At 34.2% G+C, this 13,948-nt stretch overlaps 1 long non-coding RNA gene across 1 annotated transcript in view; it reads right to left on the bottom strand.

Moving 5' to 3' along the window:
- The window catches only part of LOC145822782 (uncharacterized), a 41,032-nt gene extending 27,335 nt beyond the window's left edge, over positions 1-13,697 (bottom strand). Inside the window, exons 1-4 of the long non-coding RNA XR_014364482.1 lie at positions 13,225-13,697; positions 7,703-7,806; positions 1,478-1,510; positions 568-655 (exon numbers count right to left, since the gene is read on the bottom strand). This is a non-coding gene — a long non-coding RNA (uncharacterized LOC145822782). The remainder of the gene's footprint in view (positions 1-567; positions 656-1,477; positions 1,511-7,702; positions 7,807-13,224) is intronic.
- Between the last annotated feature and the right edge of the window lie 251 nt (positions 13,698-13,948).

The raw sequence follows: 13,948 nt of genomic DNA, 5'->3' as shown, positions 1-13,948 counted from the left end.
TACATTGATAAAGAAAAAAACCATTTTGTAATGTAGTTCTGGTGTTTAAATTTGTAGCACATTTCTGATAACTTCAATTGTAAGGCATCTGTATTACATAAGGCTGCAGTCCTGAATTTTACTTCTGCCTAAGAATTGCAAACTAGTTTCAATTGGTGTAGTAAAGCTTATCTAAAGGACCATCTAAAGTTGTGAAGCAAAGATTTTGTCACATGACATATATGAAACTAAATCAATCATCCTCAATACAAATTATCGTGACAAACATATATACATATTCCATTAATTGGGACTGAAGTGGTGTACTTTAAAGGGGACGATTGGTTTAGTGGTTTTAAATTCAGGCCTAATAACCTTGAAGTAGTGAGTGTGAATACAAGGCAGCTACTTTGTACATAATGATTAAAGGTCAGCTCTGTGCCTAGAACCCCCATTAATAGGAACTAAACTATGTGTATTTCTATATATAAATATATATATATACCTTTATTTTATCAATATAAAGTTCAAAATATTATTGATCACTTCATTATAAAATCAAAATCAAAACTCAAGAGAATTGCTTACCTCTTCTAACACCAAATTGATCCAAGAATGGCCCAGATTGCCTAACTAAAAATGCCAAAAGTTCTGGTACATCGAGCGGTGGAACTTCCTACATCAGATATATAAGAAAAGCAGAAGAAAAGAAAACATTCAGCATAGTGTATTATAGATTGTAGGAAACTAGAATCATCAATATATCCAATCTATGACAAATGTCAATCAATCCTAAGGAACAAACATACTACACCACCACATATGAAATTTTGACTATGCCTATTGGTCTATAATTAAACCTAGGCCTCAGGTTTAGGCATCTACGTACGTGAGATGTTAGAATGCGATAAATACTGCAACATGAAACACATATCAAGGATACAATGGCATGTCAATATCCATTACAAAATGGTGTTGAACACAACCACCTTGATAAAAGAAGAAGACGAAGAAGAAAAATGGCATTCATGTCCAATACAAACACCATATTGCAAAAAAATTTGTTTTCCCTGAAGAATGAAACACAATGCTAGCCTTTCAGTCTGCACAACTACAGCAACATGAACTCCAACAGGACATGACCCTCCCAATTAATGAGTACAACCACATATCATCCAACTAACAACTCAAACATAGGATGTAGGAAAAGGATTACAATAAACGTTGGAATCATAAGATTCATATTATTGACGTCTGAGAAAACAACTTCCAGTCAACAGTGCTTATATGACTATTACGTCATTGTTGAAACAACTCTCCATTTTTTAGAAAATAAATAAATATAGATATATATTAAATAAAATTCAATATTTTATCTCCTTTTCTTCCCCTAGTGCCTTCAGAAAGAAAATATAGATTATAGACTCAAAAAAAAAAAGTTCTAAAAAAATTAACACATTAACGAATGATACATGAAGAGGAGTAGTTCAATACTAACCTTTGAATCAGTTGGGTCCTTGCAGATTGCTTTCTGCAAAATAAATAATTGGGTAACAGATTAATAACGAACATATGAATCCAGCTTGCAATTCTAACGTAAAATGAAAAATAAGTAGATATGCATCAATTACTAACAAAGATAATGATCAGGAAATTCTATCATCTAGAAACAAGTTTATACATTATTACCAAGCATTCACTTCCTATATTGGAATGAATCAAAACACATGTTATAGTTAGCAGCAACATTCGCACTAATCTTATGTTTATGGCCTTCCTTTTAATGAAAAAATGTTTATGCCTTAGGACATAACTAGTTCCTTGCATACCTTCAATGGACATGGTATGCCACTTGATGCATAAATATTTGATCCCAAATAATAGCCAGCCTCGAAAGAACATAACAAGAGTACAAGACTGACAATGTATGAAACTTAATAGTCAAAACTACTGCATTTACTGCCATGCCAAAAAATCTCAATTCAAATTATAATGGATCTACAATGTTGACTTTCAGAAAACAACTAGTTGTGTCTCTCAAAAACGAAAGGAGTGATAAGAGTAGTAAAAACATTTTTACGCAGTTTGAACAGGGTGACAAGAGAAGTAAAAACATTTTTACGTAGTTTAATTTAAACAGGAAGATCCAACCTTGTGAGATCATTCCCTGTTGAATAAACCATGTTGGGAACTTTTAGAGATGCATACTTAGGTGATATACGTCCCAATGTCCCGTATTACCTTGCATGGACCAAGGATGGAAGAATAAACAGCAATCTACAACTTTAAGAAGATCATTTTTTATGGAAAATCGTAAAAGGCAATGAGTCTCATGAAGAGCCAACAAAAAATATACATAGTTTTGTAAATAAGAAAAATCCAAAAGAGCTTCAACAGGGTGCAAACCGGAGTACATGCAGAGAAGCAAAAATGACACACAAAAAATATCTTTAGAATTGACCAAAAAAGTCCAATGATTGCAACAAACCCCTATAGGCCACACAAATAAATTGCTTAAAAGAAGGGAAAAAAATGCTTCCATGGTCACAAACACCTCACTCCTTGAAATGAAGTCCTATACCTCTCCTTCCATAGACAAAAAAAGAGGCATTAAGGACACACTTCTTAAACTACATCCTCACTTGCTCACTCTAGACCAGCAACTGGAGTCCAACAACTCTTAACACAAACTTTGGCATAAAACACGCCATCTGACAGAGGCAAAATGTAGCACGGACACGGACACGACACGGACACTCCATTCTTACATTGTGCTAATCTAACATGTATCGCCCTTAATACCAACCATGCTTCGCCGTGGAAAAAATCATCGCAGCCACTCTATGGGAACATTTACTCTGGTGAAAGTTTACTGCAGTTGAAATGCAAAATGTCATGCTTTTTGGTAACTATCCAGTGCCATTCCTAGGGATCAAAATCTACGTATATCCCATGATCTACGTATATCCCAAATTTTAGTTGACTTGTATAAATCTTTCTTAGCCAGGCTTAAAATATAACCCTAATAAGCCCTCATCTATAAACAGGGTTTTATTTCACATCTTTTGGTCAAACGACTATTGCAGTAACATTTCAAATAAAAAATTAATTTGACAATGCTAAAGATCTAGTGATTCAGATAAAGTGCTAATGCTTCACACTTAAAATGTTGTTTGGCACTTGAAAAAGGTCTAGAGGAGATTTAGCCCTCAAAATGAAAAAGAATTTGCTTAGGATTGATAACATAACATGATAGAGATTATGAATTGTTCATTTTATTCAATTAAACCAGTACAAATTTGCTTTATGCCAATCAATTCTGCAATCAATATAATAATCAATTAGACACACAAAAGGATTCCCTTTTTCTTTTCTTTTTTGCTTCTTCCTGTTGAAAATCAAAATGGACAAAAACCACAGGACCCCGTAGCCAACCAATTCACCATTAGTAAGGGAAAAAAAAAAAAAAAAGAAACAACCCAACCCTAACCCAGTTCATATGCCCGAGGTGTTGAATCCTAAAACTTGTTAGCGTGTTTCTTATACCACTAGAAATCGGTGATGTTTGTTCCTGAATGGTTGGTAGAGTATCAAGCATCCATGATACTCTGTGAATTCACCACAAATTATCCACCATTGACTAGGAAATCACCAAAACAAACTTGAAATGTATTAAAGTGATGTAAAACGCATATTAATCTATTGATAGTGCAAGCGAATATGGATGCTTCTCTTATTTGACAAATTTATTTTGGTTACAACTAGTTTAATTCTCCTCCCATACGAAATTGCTGGTCCATTTTAACTATTCCAAACATCCCAAAAAAATCATCTATGTTTTTTTATTTATTCTTTCTTTCAATTTGTAGGGAAAAAAATGCATTATTTATTGACCCTACTAAAAGGCATGAATGCTGAAAATTGACAAACAGTTGGGGATGGAACGAGTATTTATAAATGAGATGACTTGAAGACCAATCCCATCCAAAATCCAAGTTAAAACCACCTTAGACTTTGCAAAATCGTTGGCCACTGCTCGAGCCATGAAAATCCCTAGAGATTGGGTGTCTGCTTCCACTTGAGATCTCAGTTTTTTAATAGATTGGGTGTCTGCTTCCACTTGAGATCTCAGTTTTTTAATAGATGGAAACAAAGTTGATTGAAAACTCACAATTTTCATACAATGGAAGATTTTTTCTTTCAAGCTTGTCCCTTAGCTATCCTTCAAGTCAAAAGTTTTCCTATAAAAAATTGGATATATTGTTTTCTTTATACTTTTGTTTGGATTTGACTTGCTTTCATATGTATTTTTTCTTCTATGATTTTGCTAAGCAGTCAAGTCACACAAGGAGGGTTCTTTCCATTCTAGTTGCTCCCAATATGTATTATTATTTCTTCTATAATTTTGCTAAGCAGACACAAAGGAGGAATAAAATGATTGATATTTGCTCCCAATAGGTATTATTTCTTCAATTGTGATTTTGAAGGTTGGAGCTAGTCCTCCTATGCATTTATACATCAACTTCTCAGCACACCAAAATCCCATCCAATCAATTTCCATTTGATTCAAATTCTTGTTAGCCCTCCAACACATAGGAGAATATAATGATTGATGTTGGCCCTCCAATACTACTAAATCAATGACAGCCTAAGTTTTCTAATCCAAGATTAAATAGTCTGAGAATTCAACATGACCAGCCTTAAGACAACCAACTTTATTTTGTTCATGTTGTATCTCAAGGAGGAATAATGAAGGAGAATTTTCCTCTTCCCGGTAGATAAAATCCAGAACGAGACACAAGGAGAAATCCCGGGCAAAAATTACATAAGAGGGAAAAAGGCCAAACTATACATCAACCCATAAGCTAAATTCTTCCGGCAAATCAATCAAGAAACAAAAGAAAGAGATTCCTAATAGTATTTATCAAAAGAGAGAGAGAGAGAGATTCCTAACAGTAATCTACGTTACACGGACTCGGGTGCGGATATCGGGTACGGGTGTGCATCTAAGGGTCGGACACTTTAAAATTAAAAATTAAAAATACGTGGATACGGATCCAAATTAGGATACGGATACGGAGATACGTTAAATAGTTATTTTTAAATATATTTATTATATGAAGATGAGTTTAAAAAGTTTAAGGAATAACAAATTTTATTAAAAAAAATAACAAATAAATAATGAATAAAAATTATAAACATTATTTTAGACATAAAATAAATTATATTATATATGATAAAATAAATTATTTTAATTTTAGACATAGAAGTTATGTTATTTATGATATATTATATTATATAATATTTTTTTGAATAAATAATATTATATAATATGAATAATATTATATTAATATAATTTATATTATATATAATTCAAATTATATTAAAAAGAAAAGTCAAAGACCTATAGAAATAAAAATTGTGTTAGCTTCGCAGAGACGACGGAAGGGGAAGACCTAGAAAATTGGTTGGTAGAGCAATGACTTCGCAGAGACGACGGAAGGGGAAGACGACGAAGAGAGTCCGAGATCGAGATCAAAGGGGAAGACGACGAATCACAGTACATCGACTTCGCAGATCAAGCTTCGCAGATCGATCGATGATCTGCAACCGATTGAAGTCGAAAGCCAGGTTCTCCCCTTGCTCTCTTCTCTTTCGATTCTTCTGCCGTATCCGTTTCTAAGAAGCCGTATCCCGCACCCGTACCCGTGTTGTCTCGACACAGGTACCTTCGAAATTCCAAAGAATCCGTGTAACATAGGTAGAGGGAAAGAAACTTGAGGCAACAGAAGATGGGCAACCCACAAACACTCATCCACAGGAGCCGAAATACATAAAGAGAGGCTAGGACAACCCTCACAAGGGTCGACTAGGCCAGAGGAGCCTTCGGCTGAAGTCGAAACAGCTCTGTGGGACCTTGGCTGGTTCCCACAGAGACTCAGAGGCAACAAAAGATGGGCAACCCACAAACACTCATCTACAGGAGCCAAAATACATAAAGAGAGGCTAGGACAACCCTCACGAGGGTCAACTAGGCCAGAGGGGCATTCGGCTGAAGTCGAAACAGCTATATGGGACCTTGGTTGGTTCCGACAGAGACTCAGGGACCAACGATACAGAATGGGTGGTGATAGGTGATGGCTAGTTGGTGGTAGCGGCTGTGTGAGTGACGGTTTTTAGGGTTTTGGCTACCATATAATTTAAGAGAATACAAAGCTTGAGTGATGATTATGAAATCATCACCTTTTATATTAATCAATCAACTATTACAAAAGGAAGCCCTAAGGCAATGATTAAGGAATCACCTTTTATATTGATTGATTGACTGACTGATTAAGGAATCACAATCAATCAATCACAATCACAATCTAATCTAAATAAGGAAATATTCTAACAGCTTCTGCTACTATAACACCCATCTCAAATCATAACAATTGTTCACTTTGAGCTAGGCCCTCAAGGGTTTAAAGCATGTTGTTACTTGGAAGGAATATGAACTCATTTATATAGCCCAGGAACTTCTCCTACCTAGACGATGTGGGATGGAATGTGATGTACAATAATGAAAGTGAATTCACTTATATAGCATACTTAACCTAAAATAATAACCATATAAAAATTCTTTGACAAGGAGGAGTAATGCCCTTGGACTACTGCACGTACTTGAGTCAATAAAGGTGAACACTTTTGCAAGTGTCCCAACAATTGTTGGGCAAGAATGGACATAAGAGCATAGTCAACAAGTATTCATTATTGTCTAAACATCTATTCAACATCAAAATTGCCAAGTGAAAGAAATGTCCTCAATATCATTACCTTCCATTTGGGCAAGTGTACTAATGAAGTTTTACCAGTAAATACACTAGCTATGTACTAAACGGAGAGGAGGGAAAGATGAATTGAGCACTCACAATACCCATAATTACTGTAAAATCCAATGACAAATTAGCAGACGTTAATCAAGTTTTTGAATATTCTACTGAAATCAAACCTTCAAGTAGCAAGGCAAGACATTGTTGATTGCCTAAATTTCAGTTTTCCCATCCTTTCTGGATAGTTCCTAGCATCCTAAATTTCTAGATGAAATAAATGAACATTCACCTTAAACATGCTTTCATATTATGCTAGCCAAACCACATGTTATGAGTATACTTGAAACAATGGCATTTGGATCCTGTATGCACAGCGACATGCAAATTGTCTTATTATTGATTATATTGACACTTACGATATTTAACTCGCAAAGACAACAATTCTATCAGAAACTTTATTAGTCACGTTACTCTCTGGATAGTTTCTGATCCAACTGAAGATGAAGCATTTTCCATGTGTCTTTTCAATAAAGTAGGTATATAAGAACAACATGCAATCATTTATTTATCTGAGCTGCGAACTCCCGTCTCTGTTATTTGTTCATAGCATGTAATGGACCTCTCTAATAATAACTAAAACAAACATGCAATGTATAACAAGTATTGCAGGCATGCACAGAGTGATCTTGTATGCTCTGTGTAAACTGAAGTCTAAATGCTTCATTAGCATGTTTTTGAACAGATACTTCATTAGCCTGTTTACTAATGCCAAAATTAAGGACATTTTGCATCATCGATACTAAGTGTACGTCCTGGACAAAACAAATATATAAAGGGAAGGAAGTGTCAATCATAACATATGTATCCGTAATATAGTAAGTTAGAGCTTCTCGGAGCAGCAATGAACTCACCTAACATTGTTTGGGGTAAGCTCATTGAGTGTTGATTCAATAATGGTTGGGCGGAATTTAGGGGGCAAGGATGACCCCACTAGCCAATCATTAGGAGGATACAACTGCAAAATAATTTCAAACGAACAGTTGATGTCAGCAAAGCAAGTGACTGCTGAAGAAACAACAATCACTCAGACTGAGTTTGAACAGGATGAAGATGGGGAAAGAGAACAAAAATTCAACTATTTAATTTCATGTATTTGTTTAGCAGGAGAAGGGTGGAAAATACAACAAAGTTAAATATCTTATACAACCCACACCAGAATGGCAACTTTGCTTCTAGATTCTTACAAAAAAATACAGTCACTTTTTTCTCTCATTAAAGTAGCCAACTATTGTAACTTTCTCACAAAAAATTAAACCAAATGCAAATGAGAAAATAAATTTTCCTTTCACCTTTTCTTTCACTTCACTATCTATCACTTTTGTTTTCCATCATATTTTTTACTTAATCAAATGGACCCTCAAGATTCTCATTGAAAAGTTGAAGTGCAAAGCAAGAAGCCAAAGAAAGAGAAGCAGAGAAAAGCTACACTTCTTAACTACATCTTGTAAGAAAATAAATAAAAAGTGAAAAAAAAAAAAAAAAAAAAAAGAAGAAGAAGAAGAAGAGAAGAGAGAATCAAAAACTGCACTCTAGTCAATCAAAGAAACGTCTCCAGGAAATATCGAATTAGTAGTGGCTTATCTCCAAAAACCGGCTTTGTATGAATTTTACTTGTCAAAACAAGTCTAAGTTGAGATTGAGCCTAGCTCCTATGCTACTGAACCAAGCTCAACCTCCTTGTACTTGGCCGGCTTCATCTCATTTACAGTCTAGATGAAGTGGGAACCTTCACCTTCATCTAGCACAAGTTAGCATAATAAACTGACTCAGCGTGCTTAATATTCAATGATCCAAACTCATCAAGGCAAGTGGTGGGTTGCTCTTAAATTATCCTCCAACAATGCTTCACTGCAAAAAGTAGCATCAATCTTTTCCTACTTAAATGGTACAAATAAAATTCCACATAAAGACTTAAATATATAAATAAAACCATCAAAGCAATCATGGCTTACTAAGCCAAACCAAGCCTTAGCAAGCTCATCAAATAAATTGAATTCTACACCATTTATAAGTGAGCTTGACTTGTGAACTGAAGCTTGTACCCTACACAGCTTTCTGTAAAGAATGCACCTCGGACAGTAAAAAACAATAAACATCAGGAAAAGAAGAAATTATACCATTCAAAACCAATCAACCACCTCCGAATTCAAATGACAAAACTTTTTTTTTTTTTTTTTTGATCAGCAAAAACAGAATTTATTGAATAGATCAAAAAAGAGGCAAGGATGAGGCATCCTCTACAAGTAAGAAAACACAGAAAGAAAATGCATCTCCACAAAACAAAAAATAAAATCCAGAAACAACTCCTAATCCAATAACCACTTGCATATTCATGCCACCGTCATCCATCTAAGAATAATCATGGGGAGAATTTGGCTAACCATGGGCCATGCAACTTTTCAACCCCCAGTTAGCAGATAAGTGGGATCTCAAGGATGAAAAGTTCAAAGGATAAATTATTTATCAAAAAAAAGTTCAAAGGACAAATCGAAAGATGCGCAGCTTCTTCATCATTTCATCCTCTTGGAAAGAAGATTAAAAAAAAAGACTATCAAGACATAGCACAAGGATGGTAACTGAGACTGGTACAACATCCATAAAAATGAACATTCTGTCGACAAAAGAATTTGAAGAGGGTTGCACATGCTACTTTTATAAGTATGGTGGGAACCGTATGTTAAAAATGAAATTGCAATTGTCATTTCCTTTTTCCATTGTTATAAAATCCTGTTTTCTCATAAAGTTTGTACAAGAGACTATCAGGTTTGAAAGAATTTTGGTCATCATTGAAAAGAATATACAAAATAAAAATAAAGAAGATAATCCAAATTCTTAATTAAAAATCGACACAAAAATAAGAAGAAAAACATCTCCACAAAGGTAAATAGCCTAAAATTGCAATGCTTTCTAATGCAATATCATGCACAAGGATCAAAATTTTGTTGCAGCACGACATTTAAAAAGACTCCGAAAAAGGAATATCTAGTAAACATGCCACAAATGCAATGGAAATAGCAAAAAAAACTTTGAAAGACAGGTGAACACTTGAAGCACAGAAGAAGATTTATTAATGCATATCAAAATAATTTCCAACAGCGCTATTACAGCAAAAGCACACTTAGAACAGTTTCAAAGCTGATATTCTTTTGTACTATAAAATAATCATAGACAAAATATAACGTTGTCATATGAACTCAACATTTTAACAACATTTTAACACAAGTAAAACAATTCAAAATAAAGGTCATAGCAATTAGAAACTAATATTCCAAAAGATCTTCCAGTTATTCTGATATTGGTTCACCTCTTCTCCTTATCTACTTATTCTCAAAGAAATTCGAGAATTTTTTATGCATGTGCTTTTGGGTTCTAAAAACTCAACAATAAGGCTAAAAGAATAATAACCTTTTGTTCTTTTTAGACTATATTGCTGTCGACAATAAATTCAAAATAATAATAATAATAACCATCCCAAACATTTTACGAGCAGTTTTCAGTTTTTTATGAAAAGTTTATTTTTATGAATATCAGCATTTTGGTTTTGCAACCAAGCTTTATTGTACTAGAAAGAAAAGACATTCAGCTAACATGCAAAGAGAATTTTCATTTCTGTACAGATAAAATAGATTCAAAGAAACTTTGATGTCAAATGCGTTGTCTAATTCCCCTGCTAAAATGAATATAGAGACCATCACTCTGGTCCACTATTGCCATATATGACCAAGCTTTGAAACCATACTGTTTAAAGTCTCATTTTCAAAAGAGATGCCTACAAAATTAGGGCCACCATTATACAGAAGCTCCAACAACTCAAGGAACTAGACTATCTAAACCAGTAAAGATCATGTTATTGCCCATAAGCTACGCATGATACGAACATGCCGACACAGGAAATTTCCAAAATATCAAGACATAACACAATAGTAATCCAAAAAAGGGCTCAATATCAAATGTTTCGACTCCAAAATAAAAACTACACCTCCATTAAAGATTCTCCTGTTGTGCTCCTAGATGCATCACCAAAAACAAATCACTAAAGACTCCGGCCCATTTCTTTCTTCTTCCCTTTTTTTTTTTTGACAAGTAAATATATTAGAAAGGTGCCAAAAAAAGGAGCACAGTCACCACTTTACACCGGCTATGTTTGATTTCGGTTTGGATTAGGCAGATAAGATACCCCCGAATGTGTAAGCCAGGCAAAGGCATTTTAGTCATTCACATGCAAAAGAGTTATCCCCGGTTTAACTGTCCCACCCCTAGGACAAAATAATCCCTCATATGTAGGTAAAGGGGTCACGTGGGATTAGCTATTCTGAGCAACTTTTGCAGTACCAAATGTGGGATTATTTACGAAACAACACAAGGATGAGGGAGGAGTCACAAGTCACTACATCTTAGTTGCCAACTTCATATGCAAATGGAAATACAGCATGAGTTACGTCAGACAGATCAGTAACAAAGGCACATACGCTTCCACAGTCCACCATTAACAGTTGGCCTCTGAAAACTCCCACTAATAAAAGCCAACATAACTTGATCATTCATTTAAGAATGGAAGTCAATGGCTTTCATGGATGAAATAAATAGACTTGGTTATCAAAAAGAGGACAAAACATGTTCTTCTTCTCATGCAATATATATATATATATATATATATCGAGCTTTTTTTCTCTTGCTAAAAAAATAAAAGAACAGAATTCGATGTACATCATGTACTAAACAAGCTCTTAAATACTTAACACTGATAATTAAACAGCCAAGACATAGATAAAAGATACTTGCAAACTGCCTTCAGACACAAAGAAAGAAAGAAAGAAAGAAAAAATTCGATGAAAAGGAAACCACAGTGCAATCAATTTCAGAGTCGGGAATTTACGAGATTACTAGAATGTTCTACGAGAATTTCACACAAATTCTACAGATACAAGTTGAGAATTCAAACAACTAAATTTGGCACAATTAATATGTATATATGTAAATATATAGCACATATTATGTATGTAAAATTACTAACCCCGTCAATTGTGTCAATTAATATGTATATATGTAAATATATAGCACATATTTATTGATAAGGATGGGGGCCTATTAAACTACTACCATCAACATCAAATTGCAAAATTAACACCAACTTATATTTACATATGTATCCACCGAAATTTTCCATTATTAGGGTGAGCAAGTTTGATTATCGTGCCATGTCAAGTTTTGATACATTTTTTTTTGAAACATGATTTAATTTTTATTTTTAAATAGATCCGGCTGTATAAATAAATAATGTAACAAAAGGCCATAATGTTGAGATTAGGATTTATGGAAACTAGTACTAAGTACATAAGGTTGAGATTAGGGTTTCAAGGAAATGGATTCCCCAAAATCAAATTATGAAAGGTTGGTCCCCCTAATGCAATCCTTGAAGTCTGCAACTTTTCCTCAAGTCACAAAAGAGATAATCATAGTAAACCAAAAGCATTTTAGATTCTCAAAAGCCTATACCCCAAGCCCATTAAACTAAAATAATCAACCCAAACAAACTTTTTAATCCCAACTAAAAAAAATCTCAACTCTAAAAAGCCAATTAAAATTTTTTTTGCCAAACCACAACATAATATAGATATAATATTTATTGGTGGGCCAGTTTTCTAATTGAATCTTTGTGTAATGGGTGCAAGCCACGCACCCATTAAACTGAAAGACTAAAATCTTTATTATCTGCTTGGTTTGTATGATATTTGGTAGCTTACCTAACTTAGTGTGATTTGATTGTTTCCATCATGTAAACAAAAATTGGATGTAAAACACAGAAAATTTTCTATTGTTGATAGATTACCCTTTGGGGCTTTGTCATTGAAAAGATGAATATTATCAGAATTTGATATGGAAAAACAAAACCATGGTGTATTAATTTGTTAATCTACTCTCAGAAAGACACAGCAGCGTGGGGATCAAAGGGCTGAACCTGTCAAACTTTGAGCAGTCAATGGCACCAACAACAAGTGTAATTCAAGATTTCCGGTATATATATGAACTATCGTTTTTATTCCGTTTTTATTATGTCCATGTTATCTTAGGTTAACAACAATGTGATTTGGGATTGCAGGATTCAAAACAAAGGTGAAAAAGATACTTGCAAACTGCAATCAATTTCAGACACAAAGAAACAAAGAAAAAAAAAAAAAAAAAAGTCAATGAAAAGGAAACCACAGTGCAATCAATTTCAGAGTAGGGAATTTACGAGATTACCAGAATGTTCTACGAGAATTTCACACAAATTCTACAGATACAAGTTGAGAATTCAAACAACTAAATTTGGCACAATTAATATGTATATATGTAAATATATAGCACATATTATGTATGTAAAATTACTAACCCTGTCAATTGTGGCGAAAATGGACGTGTTCTTGAAATCCCCCGTGACCTCCCAATCCCCAGCCGTCGAATCAGCGCAGACGACATCTAGGGTTTCCCTGCCCTCCCATGGCTTCTCACCTCTCTTCTCTGTGCAGGTTTCTCTTCAAATCTCTCTTTCTTCGAAGCCGTTTTGGGAATCTTCAACGTTTATGGAGTGAGAGACATGGTGAATTCACATAATTTGACGGGGGACGATGCTGGATCTATCGTTGGGAGAAGAGAACGGAGAGGACGTTGAATTGGGGGTTCCGTTGCCGAAGAAGGCGAGGGATGGAGGCGGATTGGTTGGGAATGTGAAGAAAGTGGAGGAGGAGGAGGACGACTGTCCATTCTAGAGAGAGAGAGAGAGAAACCCTAACCAAAACTTTTCACATGTGAGCTTAATCGCAAATGAGGAGAGAGGAGCATAAAAAGATATAGCCGTTGTTGGGGACCAAACACCCACCTCAAAATTCTAATAAAAACCCTCATAACCAAATTCTTTTGAAATTGTAATTCTAATAAAAAAAAAAATCAAAAATCAAAATTCTTTTTTAAATGTGTAACCAAACACACAACTTAAAATTTAATTTAAAGTTCTTTTCAAAACTCTCGTAACTAAACTCTTTTTAAAATTTTATTTAAAGAAAAATTTTAAAAAATATTTTTTTATTTTATGTTTTAAGATAATGATTTTATTTTTT

The sequence above is a fragment of the Camellia sinensis genome, chromosome 3 (genome assembly GCF_055761805.1).
Source record: "Camellia sinensis isolate YWXY chromosome 3, ASM5576180v1, whole genome shotgun sequence".
Classification (NCBI taxonomy): Eukaryota; Viridiplantae; Streptophyta; class Magnoliopsida; order Ericales; family Theaceae; genus Camellia; species Camellia sinensis.
The sequence above is the reverse complement of the archived record's forward strand: the minus strand, read 5'-3'. Positions and strand labels throughout refer to the sequence as shown.